The sequence below is a fragment of the Ochotona curzoniae genome, unplaced genomic scaffold (genome assembly GCF_017591425.1).
Source record: "Ochotona curzoniae isolate NIBS_2020 unplaced genomic scaffold, NIBS_Ocur_1.0 contig_883, whole genome shotgun sequence".
NCBI lineage: Eukaryota > Metazoa > Chordata > Mammalia > Lagomorpha > Ochotonidae > Ochotona > Ochotona curzoniae.
Genome location: NW_024466599.1, coordinates 38,882,405 through 38,897,270, shown reverse-complemented (window position 1 = coordinate 38,897,270; position 14,866 = coordinate 38,882,405). Strand labels below are relative to the sequence as shown.

General features: G+C 38.6%; 1 non-coding gene across 1 annotated transcript; it reads right to left on the bottom strand.

Moving 5' to 3' along the window:
* Positions 1-14,232: 14,232 nt before the first annotated feature.
* LOC121165433 lies at positions 14,233-14,339 on the bottom strand. The gene has a single exon (XR_005885228.1). It is a non-coding gene; the product is annotated as a U6 spliceosomal RNA (small nuclear RNA).
* Between the last annotated feature and the right edge of the window lie 527 nt (positions 14,340-14,866).

Below are 14,866 nucleotides of genomic sequence, written 5' to 3'. Positions count from 1 at the left end.
GAAGCCACTTACTTCCTGTCAAACTGTTATCTCATGTCCCTGCTGTGACGCGCTAGCGTGAAGTTACCTTCCAAACCCCAGAGGTGTTACAGATTCCCTCCTCCCGCCCCCGCCGCCAGTTTAAGCAGAACAAATCTATTTATTTTGGGGTGAGGATTGGTTTTTTAAAAGCATGCACATAACTCATAGTGTGTAGTAAAATGATGTTAGGCTTTGTTGAGCGTGAAAAGTGTGCTTGCTCAAGCCCCATTTCCAACACTTCAGTGTGTCATTTTCCCCTTGAAGCGCGACACAGGTCGTGTTCCGAGGATGTATCGACCAGAATTCCTAAGTTTTCTGCCCCTCCATTTCCTCCCCTCAGCGCCCTTTCCCTGCCTCTCGCGAGAACCCCAGCCCTGTAGGAAACCTTGGCAAACGTCAAGTGGATGGGAAACCAATTTTTAACAGGATCAAGTTTTCAAATACAGATTAACACATTTTAATTGTCCTCCAAACTCTTCTTAAAAGTCACTTCTTAACAGAACCCAGATTTGGAGGAAAGTCGCTGGCGTAACTGTAATGTGTATACACTATTAAGACAGTTATGAAACCTCGACACATTTGGAAGACATAGCTTAAAAGTGCCCTCAATACAAAATAAAGTGAAATACAAATAAAAAGGGATTAGTTGCTACAAACTGTGACACAGCTGCAGTGACAGAAACTTCAGGAACATGTAAACAGAGGGTGCTTCTAGTTCCTCAGAGACCCAAATGTCTTTTTTCAGGCTCTCACAATTCTAAATCTTGACACACTTTTTGGTTTCATTTATTTTGCAGATCAAGCAGAAATGAAATGGATGTTCACATGAAGTAAACAGGGGCTTTATAAGCAGCCACTAGCCTGCCAGACAGACAATTCTGTTTACGCGGAGTGCAAGGGTAAAGCAACAACGTCAAAACGACATCCCTTTTGGCATTTACTGGTGTGAGGGGAAAACCCAAATACTTTCACCAGCAAATTAATAAAGGCTGAACAGGCTGCTAACCTTGCATGGGGTGTGAAAGTGTCAGAACACTTGAACTCTACATTGCACCACAGCCTCAGAAATAAACAGAAATATTTCTCTTTGTCACAAGTAGGTAAACAAATTAGGATTTTTGCTAAATATCTGACTGTTTGGGTTCCATGTTGTGGCCTGGCCTAAGCCCTACACCACTCGCAGCTGAAGCTAGCATCGCTGGGTGCTTTAAGCAAATGAGGAGGAAAGTTGCCAGGAGGGGAAGGGATTGGATGGAGATTTTGATTTCTTTCTTTCTTTTTTTTTTTTTTTTAAGATTTCTTTATTTTATTGGAAAGGCTGATGTACAGAGAGCAGGAGAGACAGAGAGGAAGCTCTTCTGTCCGATGAAGCGGCCGCAATGGTCAGTGCTATGCCGATCCGAAGCCAGGAACCAGGAACCTCTTTCCGGGTCTCCCACACGGGCACAGGGTCCCAAGACTTTGGGCCATTCTCGACTGCTTTCCCAGGCCACAAGCAGGGAGCTGGATGGGAAGTGGAGCTGCCAGGATTAGAACCGGTGCCCATATGGTATCCCAGAGCTCAAGGCGAGGACCTTAACCATTACACTATTGTGCCGCACCCGAGATTTTGATTTCTTATTACTCAGCAGAGAATGCAGTTCACAAATTACTGTTTTTTGAGGGTTTTTTTTTTTCTTTTTTTCTTTTTTCTTATTCAAACTCCTGCACTCTAAGTCAATTTTTCCTGCTGACCTTTATGTCAACTGTCGCTGTCTAGGTGTACTCTTGTACTGATGTTCAGATAGCTGACCAAGGTCAAGATGGGAAGAGAGAAACAGAAAGAAGCTAGTTTCTCACCAGGAGACTGTTACTTAAGGCAATTTCAAGTAATTCTGCCCCCTCACCAAGTTGGAGAGTCAAACCAGTCTTTCCAACAAGCCCTACTGGATGATAGTCCACACTTTAAGTTGTTTCTGCTCAAAAAAACTGGATTATTTCCCCCCCTCCCCCAATCTTGCTATCTGTTGATTTCAACTCCTTTGAGCTAATTCTGCTTTCCATTTTATCTTGGATGTTTGTCACATCAACTTTATTTGGTTTGACATTCTCCTTTACGATGAATTAATAGATGACCTATGAGAAATCCATGCGTCTTTTCTTAGTATTGTATACCAAGTTGTGGTGGATACAAAATTAGTACAAGATATCGCCCTTGAACTGAAGCGTCTCATAGGAACCTAATAATAAACTAATAAAAAAAATGGGATGTAAAAGATTAACTAGTAAAACAATGATAGTCAAAGATGAAAGAGCTCCAAAAGAGAAAATCAGAAACATTAAGAACAGAAATCATCCTAAATACTTCTACATGTGTTGTATCTTTTAATTTTCACAATAACTCTATATGGAAGGCATTATCTCCATTTTGAGCTGAAAAAAAAAAGACTTGCAAAAAATAAGAAATTCCACATTTTTGAGTGGTAGCTCTGGGGTTTGCCAACCCAGGACTTTTCCATGCTACTGAAATAGAATAAGGAAATGAGTAAGAAAAATAACAAAGGGTGGAGCCTTGTTCTAGAGTTGAGAAGGATGAAGATTCTGCTGTCAGTTTTCCCCACCAGTCCCCTACCAGGAGAACTATTAGTCCAGTATTTACATTTCATCTGCTCACGTTCCAAACTCTGCACATAGGCGCAGGATCACCATGAGCCATGACTGAGAGCTGACTTCCCTCCTTGCATAAGGCTGGCACCCAGATACTCCCATCATGAACTCTGGCATGTTTTTACACTAGAACTAACATATTAATTTATATAGTTAAGGCTTCCTGGATTTCGTTGGCCTTAGGAGTTGGGTACCAGACAAGGAATCCAGTCATACTGCTCGTCCTGTGTGGGCTCTATCCTGGTCTTCATTGGGCTATGCCTCCTGCCACAGGATAGGGAGTGTTTAAGGGCAAGTGGACTTACCTAACGTGCAGCTACCCTCCAACTAGCTCAGTGCTTTCCACAGTTGAGCAAGCTTGTGAAACACTAGGAGATATTCCTAAAGTACAGATTCTAATTCAGTAGGCCAAGTGAGGACATTTGACATAATCTCATTGATGCCTATAGTAGGAGTAGCAGGAGGCTACAGCAGACTGCAGTTCTCAGGAATCTCTGAGTAAATGTTGCCAAACTTATTCACTCTCCTCCTTAGCGTCATCTTCTGAACTGTTACCAGCGTATTGTCTTCCAAGCAATGAGCCCCTTAAAATTCAGAATAAAGCCAGGGGTCAGGAAAGAAATGGGATCACAGATTGATTCCAGGATTGGGATTGGAGGCTACAGTGCAATTCTCTCCCACAGTACTAGAACAGAATGATCTAGAAAAGTATTAGAAAACATTCATGTTCCAGCCTCTATGGGAGGGAGACATATGTGCTTAACAACAAAAAAAAATCCCCTAGTCATTTTGATATTCTGAATCCTCCCAACCCCTCTTTCATTTTAAAGATTGTTTTGGAAAACAAAATACTATTACTTCATTATATTGACTGTCACTGCTTAATGCCTGCAGTCGTGCTTACAGGAGGCTGATGACCTCGTTAATCTTTTCTTAATCATTCTCTTACCACAAGTATACACATGAGCCACTCTCCATCTGTGTACAAATGGACCCAATGTGTGGAACTGCAGGAGAGGAATTCCCAAAACATTTGATCCCTGCGTGAATCTACAGGAAGTGCGTCTTGTGCTATGCATCTGGGTTTTATCACACAAGTTTATTTCTACCCAGGGTTCTACCTTTGAATAGTAATATTCTTCAAAGTAGGTGAAAGGCTAAAAAGAATTGGACAAATCAAAAGGAAGACAGCATAATTATTGAAGAAGCCCAAGACAATCACGTCCATTCTTTTGTCTATAAGATATAAATGTGAAAGTACTGTACAAAAATAGTCAACGCATAATTCAAAAGCAATTTATCTTAAGACATCAGAATGCAAATTTGCTTTTTTTAATTTAGCAAGTGTTTATTGAGAACACACTACACACAATGCATTATTTCATTTAATCCTTACAATTAACTCTTGGCGGGGGGGCTCATACAGTCAGTCAGAGACACAAAAGAAAATAAATTACCTGCCCAGATCTTTATCAGTGAGGATTTTGTGATGATTTCATAGGTAGAAGAGTTGTTTTGACTTCTAAACTTGAATAGAAAGTTGCAAATCAACTGATTTGTAGAAAAGTTAGGGGGAACCATTTAAGGTCCTAGAGCAGCAGAATCACTTAGCAAAATCCATCTCATTTAAGAAATTAGGCCCAACATGAGGGCTGAATGACTAAATCATCACCTTGCACATGCCTGGGATCCCCTATGCTGGTTTGTGTCCTGGCTGCTCCACTTCCCATCCAGCTCCCTGCTTGTGGCATTGGAAAACAGTCGAGGACAGCCTAATACCTGGGGACCCTGCACCAGCGTGGGAGACCTGGGAAGAAGCTCCTGGCTCCTGGCTCCTGGCCTTAGATCGGCTCTGCTCTGGCTATTGCAGCCATTTAGGGAGTGAACCAAAACATGGAAGATCTTTTCTCTCTGTCTTTCCTCTTTGTAAATCTAATGTGTCTTTTCAATAAAAATAACATAAATCTTTATTTATAAAAGAAATTCCTGAATCACACAAATAATTAAATTCAACTTCTACTTCTTATGGCATAATAAAAAAAAAAGTCTGATAATCAACAGCACAGACTGTAGCACTAAGTTGGAATTTTCTACCTTTGTCATTTACCAGCAATTGATCTGGGGTGAATTATGCGACTTTTCTGTAGATCACTTTCCGCATCTGTTCTCAGGAGTACTCGTGAGTATAAAATAAATTATATTTGTAAACTTCTTTGAATAATATCTGGCATGTGGGAATTGTTATTAGCTCATAAATTGTAGTCAGAAATCAAATTTTGGTTCGAAGAAAACATCACAGATAATCTCAAAAACATATAATGAATTATATAACTAGAATGACACTAGATTTGAAGCTCCTGTTCCCTGCCACTCTGTGTGTAATGCCTATTAAATGAGCCCCTCAGAAGTAAGTTGCTTATTTCCAATAAACTCCACAGCTTGTGGTAACATGATCCATCACGAGATCCTGCAACAGACTGACATTTTCCACATGTAAATCCTGCACTTTGTAATGTAAGAGCAATTACTTTTATGAACAAAATCTTTCCAATCCACCATTTCAAATCCTTGTCTTGCCATGTCATAGTCAAAACATCTGTCCATTAAAGCCAACGTGAAAGTATATTAAACCAAGTGTGTTTGGTTTGGGACATCTGCTTCTTTCTACTGGTATGAGAACTATTCTAAATTCAATGGGCTCAGGCTGCAGGGCTTTCAAGAAAACTTTTCAGTCATATTCATGGGGATTATCAAATAGCCCACAGTTTTGATTATTGTTTCAGGTTCAAATAGAATTCAGAGTTCAACAAGGGAGTCAATCAAAACAATGACAATAATAACAACTATAACGCAAAGAATAAAATTCTTTCTATGACAAGTTTACATAAAGACTTTCACATACTGATGTTAAGTATTATATAAATATGATAAAATGGCTCATGTTACAATGAATATTCTATACTTTTTTAACGCTACTGATATATTTTTTCTTTGTTCTTCATTCTGTATTCTTGCTAAAAGCAATCATTACTTTCACATCAACTTTGACGGATGAAACAGTAAAACTTGAGCTCAGAGACCATGGTAGGCATAGATTTCAGATCCCGGCTGACTCAGTTCCAAAAAATTTTAATTCTTTCTCTGTAGACTAAGAAGCTGAAGTTATGTCAAAATGTGGACACATTTGCAAGAATTTTTTGTGAATAAATATATGTCTAGAAGTCAGTTGAAAAGTTGCCCCAATATAATTAAATTTTCAAGAAAGACATCTAAGAAATATAGTCAGGGAAATATTCTTTTAGCCAACAATTGGCTCAGAAACAAAAATTACAGTTTTTAAAAATAACAAAGGCATGTAGGCTCTTGGCCAAGGCATCTAGTAATCACATTCCCTATGTCAATTTATTTTTAATATACCAACAATAAATTGTATCAGAAAGAATGCAGAAATTGTAATCAGAAAAAAATATGTTCAAGTTAAGTCTCAGTTAAGCTTTTATCAATATTCATGTAAAGTTGGGCAAGTAACACAACATGTCTTCTCGGTTTCCTCAAATCAGAGTCAATATGGGCTACCTCTTTAGGAAGGTTGACTGCTAAATAAACTTTAAACATATAATGTATTACATTCATCAAGTGCTTACTCCGTGACAGCCTTGATGCAGTGTTGGTGATGATTTCAGATGGTACTCAATGAATCAAGCTTTCCTGGGTTCATGCCAATTATAAAGCAATTTGGCTGCTCTTCTTATTCACACAACAGATGTTAATAAGATGTTAACCACCCACAATTTTGGCATCTCATATGAGCACTGGTTCACAACCTAGCTGCTCCACATCCAATCCAGCTCCCTGCCAGTATGCCTGGGAAAGCAGCGGAAGATGGCCCAAGTGCTTGGGCCCTTTTGTCCACGTGGGAGACAGGTGGAACTCCTGACTCTGGCTTCAGGCTAGATCTGTCCAGGTCATCATGGCCATTTAAGTAGTGAACAAATGAATGGAAATGGTGTCTCTGTCTCTGTTAAATACATAAAAAAGGATAGATAGATAAATAAATAAATAAATAAATAATACATCTTCTAAAAAATAAAAAAAAGTGTACTCTTGAATATAGCTGGATTGGTACTTTTTTTTTTTCTTACCAATAGACTGCGATAGACACTATTTTTTCACAGCTTCCATATGCAAGCCTACAAATACTTCTGCCCTTGGAGTCGACTCCTTGCTAAAAAGTCCAGCCTATCCGGATGGAGCGAGAGACGCCATGCATGAGAAGAAGACACAAGACATCAATGCACTACGGGAGAAGTCACATGGATGAGACCTGAGTCACTCTATCCCTAGCCAACACCATGCAGAGCAAAGATAACCAAACATCTCTAAACTGCGACTAGATTTCTTACCCATACGGTTATAAGCAGGAATATGGTTGTTGTGTTAAGCCACAGAAGTGTGGCACAACCTGTTAGAGATCAGTACATCACTGAAATAAAGGGTAATTATCACTGCATTGTTAATCTTCAGAACATAGTCACTGGACTAACTTCATATAAAGGAAACTGTGAGTCATAACAGACTGATATTGAACACAAAAACTCCTTTCCAAATTCCTGAACTTACACGATAATTTTCACTGGAAGTAAACTCAAACTCAAACAACCCTTTTTTTTTTCTTTTCTTTTGGTCTAACAGTATAAAAAGAAAAAGAAAAAGAAAAAGAAAAAGAAACTTTCTGTATAAAGTACTAGTCCTTTCCTACAATGATTCAAAATTCCCTCAATTGTTGCTGATAAATCTCTGTTATTCCCCAAAAGGCAAAAGGTCTATTTGCAGATCTTGGAGATGACGGATTCCATCAAAATTGCAGTAAGATCAAAACCATTTGTACTCCACAAAATGTTTAGTCTCTCATTTTAATGGAAGCAAGATTTACCTGCATATTAAGCCTTACAAAGCTGTAGATTTTCATAGAGCAACTCTAATTCATTGACTATTAGAGAAGAAACAAAGTTAAAGATTGTCTGATCCAAGCCCATATTCTCAAGGCTAAGAAGCTGAGATTCCAGACTGGTTGAGATCCATTCAGCCTACTCCTAACAGCAAGAACAAACCAGGGACCCGACTTCCAGTCCCTTCAGTACTCTTTCAGATGAAGTCACAGTGTACATGAATCCTTGTCAAGGACAGTTTCTAGAGTCTTGAAAAAGAAAAACCATTGCATTTTCCTTACATCATTATCAAATTTGTGTAGTAACATAAAGCTACATCTAAAATCTTTCACAAATAGAACTTCTAGTTATGTATTTTTTTTAAGTCACCAGGAAGACATTTAAAATAGCAGAAAGAGAAGTGCTCATAAGTACCTGGAACGGCATCTGACCAGATGGAAGGATGATTTAATTGGGCAGTGTGAACTCTCAGTTCCCCATTCATTATTTATGATGCTTGTTGACATTTGGAGTGAAACACCAATGTCACCATCTCAGCAGGATGCAAGTTATTTGGAGGACACATTTATGCCAGTGACAGAACATCTTCAGCATTCATCAAATAGTAGCCATAAACAACCAAACCTGTCATACTTTTTTTTTCTTTCTTGATGTTCATTTGTACATCCCTTAGTGGCCAAAAAACAGAGTTTGCACTTTTCTTTTTTATGCTTTTTAAGATATTTTGTTATTTTTAGCTATATTTTAACTGTCTTCCTTTCTTTTTTTAAAAAAAAAATTTATTTATTTATTTTATTGGAAAGGCAGATACACAACAAGAAGGAGAGAAGATAAAGATCTTCCATCTGCTGGTTCACTTCCCAAGTGGCCGCAACAGCTGGAGCTAAGCTGTCCGAATCCAGGATCCAGGAGCTTCTTCCAGGTCTCCCATGCAGGTGCAGGGTCCCAAGGGTTTGGGCCATCCTCCACTGCTTTCCCAAGCTGTAAGCAGGGAGCCTGATGTGAAGTGGAGCAGCCAAGATACAAACCAGTGCCCATATGGGATCCCAGCATGTGTAAGGTGAGAACTTTAGTCACTAGACTACTGTGCTGTACCCAGAGGTTTCATTTCTAAAGCAATTTTTGTTCACAAATATTACTTAGTTATGAGATGAAGGATTCTTAAGAAATGGAGAGTAAACAACATTCAGCTCTAAGACTGGGACTGCTGTGGGGGCATGTAGAAGGAAGACTGGAGTTAAATAATCACCTTTTGGTGCATACGTGTATTTTTCTTTAGGATATTCCTTACATAACACATGCTTCAATTATTGACATACCATCTTCTGCACTAGATCAATGTCTATAAGAAGAGACTGTGCCTTAAACATCATTCCCCACAATGCCTACTAATTCCATACTTATAAAAGAAGAAAATTTGCTAGAAGCGTAAAAAAGATATTCAAAGCTGATTTTTTTTTGTTTTCCTGAGATAATAATTTTGTGCTATATCAGAGTCTTTTTGCTGAGAGCAAAACCATGGGAAGAAAATGACACCAGTTAGAGCTCTTGGAAAACAAAATGGCAGAAGTCTCGGTGATCTTGAAATTTTAACAAGCAAAAAATTGTAGGTATTGAGGCATTTGTACCCAAGGCAAGACCCTATTACAACTTAGAATACGCAAGCTGTACACTGAGGAAAGAGGGAGATTATCCTTATGCAGTCAGACTTTGTGCTGCGAGCAGAGAGGGGACATTGTTTGGAACAAGTGAGGGAGTTTTCCCTAAAAAATCTCTGATGACAGAGCGACCACCGTATCTCCCTCTTGCATACGGCTGGATGCAACACAGCTTTTTGACTAACGCTCCATGATTCAGGAAGGAGGAGGACAGGAAGAGAAGGGAGAGGCATTCACTTGCAGCAGCTAAAGAAGGTGCACAAGGTTCAGGAATGGGCCCTTTAGTCCTCTTACCCGGGGAGCGCCAGGCATGCTCTCTGCCAGCCTGTCTTTTTTAATTTTTATTTATTTTTTTAGGTTATATACTTGCTTTTCTATCAGAAATCCTTTCTACTGACAAAGTAACAGAAGACTACATTTCAATCTGATATCTTTCCACAAAGCAGTTGTAAAAATTGGTGTATTTTTGCCCTCAGAACAATCTCTGCTTGCATATGCCTAATTAAATTTTAGAGGTCCTCTGCTTAAATAAAGATCTATTAGCTGTAAAAGTTATAGCATAATTCTTCTGCCACCTACATGATATTCTTGAACATATTTACAAGCAGACTAAGCTTATCTGCCATGAAAATATGGGTGATTTAATGCTGTTATGATATTGGTGTCAATTACCAAAATTCAGTCTCACAAGAAGCTCTCTGAAGGCACTGTTACTTGACTTCAAGATTGTCAATTTGCTTGAAGACAGAGTGTCTGTGAATTTTATCTGTTATCTGAATTGGCCTAATGGAGCCAACCGGCGTATCAGAAATAGGGCCCTGAATAGGACCCATGCAAAATTATAAGCTGTTCTTGGACAAACACAGCCACATCACTGAAAAACTTTTGTCTTGTGGGAGCCATCATTCAAGTGTGTGTTTACTGAGATACACCCAATACATGGAAAGACCCACCCATGCCCATATGTTTTGAAAAGTGTTTCCATATTCTAACAACTCTAAACTCTTCCATTTTTATCTGGGACTCTTTAAAAGTATTTATACATCGTGAACAGAATTGCCATCTGACCAGACATAGAAAATGTATTTATTTATTTTTACTTTGAAAGGCAGGGAGAGACAGTGAGAGTAGTTTCCACATTCTGGTTCAGTCTTTAAATACCTGTGACAGCCAGGAGTGGACCAGGCCAGAGCCAACAACCTGTATCTGCATGGGGGGTGGTAGGGACACAGATCCTTAAGTCATCATCTTCTACCTCCAAGTGTGCACACTAGCAGGAAGCTGGATCCACACTAGAGTAGCTAGGACTCGCATCAGATGCTCTAATACAGGGTTTGGGCATCTCAAATGACATCTTAGCTGCTGCACCAAATGCTTGCCCCCTCTGAAATGACTTTGCCAACCATAAATTTTTGCAACATATCTAAATGCCTAAATTATCCAGAATTAAATTCAATTTGTCAACATATGCAAACTTTAGAGTCCTACATAACGAGGAAATTTCCGATACGGATTGCACTGTACCTCTTTTTCAGTGGCCACTTCCTATCTTACACAGACTTTCCAAGTCAAAGCTGTCATCTCAATCAAAGTTCCCTCTAATATCAAAGCTAAAGCAGCCTTTGTAGACTAAGTCAGAACACCCTAGTCTGAGAGAGAGGCTGGATTGACACAAGGTGCAGTCACAGTTCTTCAGTAAGCTGGAATTTTAAAAACAACCTATTTGTCTATTTGAGAGGCAAAAGCCAAGATCAGCCTGAAGCCAAAGCAGGATCCTGGAACCCCATTCAGGTTTCCCCACTTATTTAAATCATTACCCACTGCCTCCCGGGATCTGAGTTATCAGAAAACTAGTCAGAAGTCCAACCTGGAAACTGAACCCATACATTCTAATGTGGGATGAAGACATCATAATCACTGAGCCACTTGCCTGTAAACATGAGTATTTCAAAGACACAGGCTTCTATTGTCTAAATCAGAAGAAAGAAAAACCTCTCAGGCTCCATTTCTACAATTCTCGGAGGCCTCCTAGGCAAGGACCAAATGCATAGATCATACACAGCAAGAAATGGTCAATGAATAGGCATTTTAGCAAAAACAAACAAAAAGACAAAATTTGAGTTAAAATTAAAATAACATATTTGGATCCTGTGTTGTGTAATCCAAAAATTCTAAACACATATCCTTCCAACATATTTCCTTTGACTAGACAAGCATTCCAATTTTTGAATATCAATTTTATACATAATTTTTGTACATTCTGTACAATTTTTAGATATAAATTTTAAATGTAACTATCAGTACACTGTCACATTTAATCAATACAATTTTTGGACTGCCTAGTGTTCACATGAAACTAGAACTTTTACTTCATAAGGCTTATTTAACAACAACAACCCTCGCCCCCCAAAAAAAGACAGGTGCTTTTTGAATCAGTGAGAGAGACAAGCACTTTTTTTTCAGATTAACTAAAATACAATGATTGTTTCCCACTGTATTCATTCAATTGTGGGTCAAAGAATTATATAGTAGTAATATGTGGGGCAAATACTCCTTTACCTTGAAAAGTTACAAGTACCAAGAATATATTTTTTAAGTTTTTGTTTTTCATGGCTACGTGTTGTTACATGCAACATACAAATGATCAGTAATGTTAGGGACAGAAAATTCAGTTAAGGCCGGCCAGCATCTTAGGGACCTACTGCAAAAGTAATGAGCTACTTTTATTGGCATTTTTACCAAGTTTCTTTCTTTAAATATAATTTAAGAGAAACACCTATAATATCAACACATTAAGTCTTTTGTGTTTCTTTGATCATTATGACCAACTCATTTTCAAGTTATTGTAAACGCCAGACAGAAATGGAGAAGAGAACCCAGGCTAAGCCTGAAAGTCATGCCAGTATTATCAAAATGTGAATTAACAATGTTCCATCTTATTTTAGAAGAGGAGGAAAACAGTGTCATTTTTCAAATTACTTAATCACTTAACTGGAACGCATTTTGAATCATAACAAAATAGCAATTAAAATTGTACAAAGCAGTAAACTATTTGGGTAGTTGGTCTTTATGACATAAACATCTAGATGTTTGATTTTGGAAACACAGTTACCAAGAGAATTTTTAATTCTATAATTTCTAACACTAGCAGGTGCAATAAATTGCCACTTTCCATTTGGAGACACTTCAGTAAAAACTTAATTTGCTTGATTAATAATATGATGAGAAATAGGAAAATAATATATTTCTATGATTCTCAGGATTAAATTGTCGTCTTATTTAATGGCTATTATACTCTGTATGATTTTTTTAAAATATAGAGCTCTGATAATATGGAATTATTTAACATGAGCTATTAAAAAAGTGCAACATGACCTTCTTACATTTTTACAAATGGAGTCTTGGTTCTCTTTATTAGATATGGTGAAATCCGCAATGAAATGTTTATTGAAAGCCCTGAAGCCACTCAGAAGTGAAAGAAGCCTAGCTTTATATCAAAGTCACATTTTCCATCCACCTTCTCCCCACCACGCCACACCCCCAACAATGCAAACAATTTTGGTAAGTAACTTGTGGGTGTCTGAGAGGAACTCTTGGTTCTAAACTGAATCCAGCATTTCCCCATGCATTAGGCTTCTCCAGAGAAACAAGACCAAGAAGGTGTATTTAAACCTTTGGCAGAGGTCCCACAGTAGTGCCATTGAGGGACTGGGGACACGGGAACCCACTTTCCTCTGAGTCCAAAGGCCTGCAAAAGAGGAGGCTGCTGATACGATCGCCAGAGTCCAAAAGTCCAAGAACCAGGAGCCCAAGGTCTAAGTTCAGAGACAGCTTTCCAACTTAAGAGCAGTTTTGGCTTTCTCTGCCCTTTTCTTCTATTTGGACCCTCAGTAATGCTTACTTTTATTGGTAAAGGCATCTTTACTCAGTCTACTGACTCCAATGTTAATAGGTTCTAGAACTATCTTCACAAAATATGCATTACCAGCGATCTGGACATCTTTTACTCCACTCAAGTTGGTACATAAAGATACAGCAATCCTCTCTTTCTGTGTTATTTCTCCCTGAAAGTACCTGTTCTGTTTAACCTGCTTCTGTTTAACAGCATGCTATTGCTACTCAGCCTCCATCATGACTGTCCATTAAAGGCCCAGCAATTGCAATGTGAAGTCACTGATGCCCTCCAAAAGAGTTTCTGTCTTTGTTATCACATGCAATACCAACAGTCCATGAGGTTCTGCCTGTGGTCTGGGAGGACAGTCCCAAGGCTTTGGGACTCTGCCATCTGTGTGGGAGTCCTGAAAGAAGCTCCTGCTCCTGACTTAGACTGGCTCAGCCCTGACCATTGTGGACACTCAGAGAGTGAACCAGAAGATGGAAGATCTTTTTCTCTGTATCTCCTTTTCTCTGTAAATCTGACTTTCCAATAAAAAATAGATAAATCTTTTAAAAATATACCCTACTCATTTTTCAAGATTTTTTTTTAATTTGAAAGGTGGAGTAATACAGAGATAGTGAAAAACAGGTAGGGAGTTCCTTCACCTGTTGGTTCTCTTCTCAAATGCCTACAAGAACCATGAATGACCCAGGCCAAAATCAGGAGAAAGGAACACGGGTGGTAGTAGCCCAAGCACTTGGGTCATCACCTGCTGTCTTCCTAGGCAAAAAAGCAAGAAACTGGATCGGAAGCAGAGCACTTGGGACTCGAACCAGTACTCAGACATGGGATGCTAATGTTGCAAATGTCCACTTAATTTACCACATCACAAAATTGGGCCATACCTTAGTCATTGTTTTTGAAATTTTTGATACAGTTTAATTGATGCTGGGGTCTCCCTTCACCCTCTCCCAAGTTTCCTCCCCTCCCCTCTGCTCTCCCTTCCAGACTCACAATGGGTGTCTTGCGTGAGTCTATCATGCTGCCGCTGGAGTGTCTCCCACAAGGTAAAAAATTGTCAAAAAATATGGAAGATCTCATGAATTTGCATGTCATCCTTGCACTGGGACCATGCTAATCTTCTCTGTATCATTCCAATTTTAGTGTCTGTGCTGCCAAAGCGAGCACACCCTAGTCATTTTAATGATACAGTTATGGGGCTGACACCGTGATGAAGTAAGTTAAGCCTCTGCCTGTACCAGAAGAAGGAAGATCTCTTTTTCTGTCTCTTTTTCTCTCTCTGTAATTTTGTCTTTTAAATAAAAAATAACCTTTAAAAAATGTTGCAGTGTTGAGAGATAAATATTACCACTATATAGAATCTGCATTTTCCTAACAGATGCCTAGTTGTATGATTTTTGTTTCTTCTGTTATTATTTTTAAATCTTCTAAAAATCAAGACTTTTTTGCAATGTGTATGCTTAATATTTGGAGTTTGATCGTTTTCCCTCTTGAAAGCAGTTGAGGGTATGCCTCACAAATGATGGTGACTTTGAATAAAGAAAGTATCTTTTGGTTGTTTTTGCTTGGAAACTATATTTAGCTTGAGATGCATCTATTTGCACATGGATTAACAAGCATTAGTATTAGACTGTGATTTTAGTGAGTAATTAGGAGGTGACCTTCAACCCAAATATAACAAAATGACTTAGAAA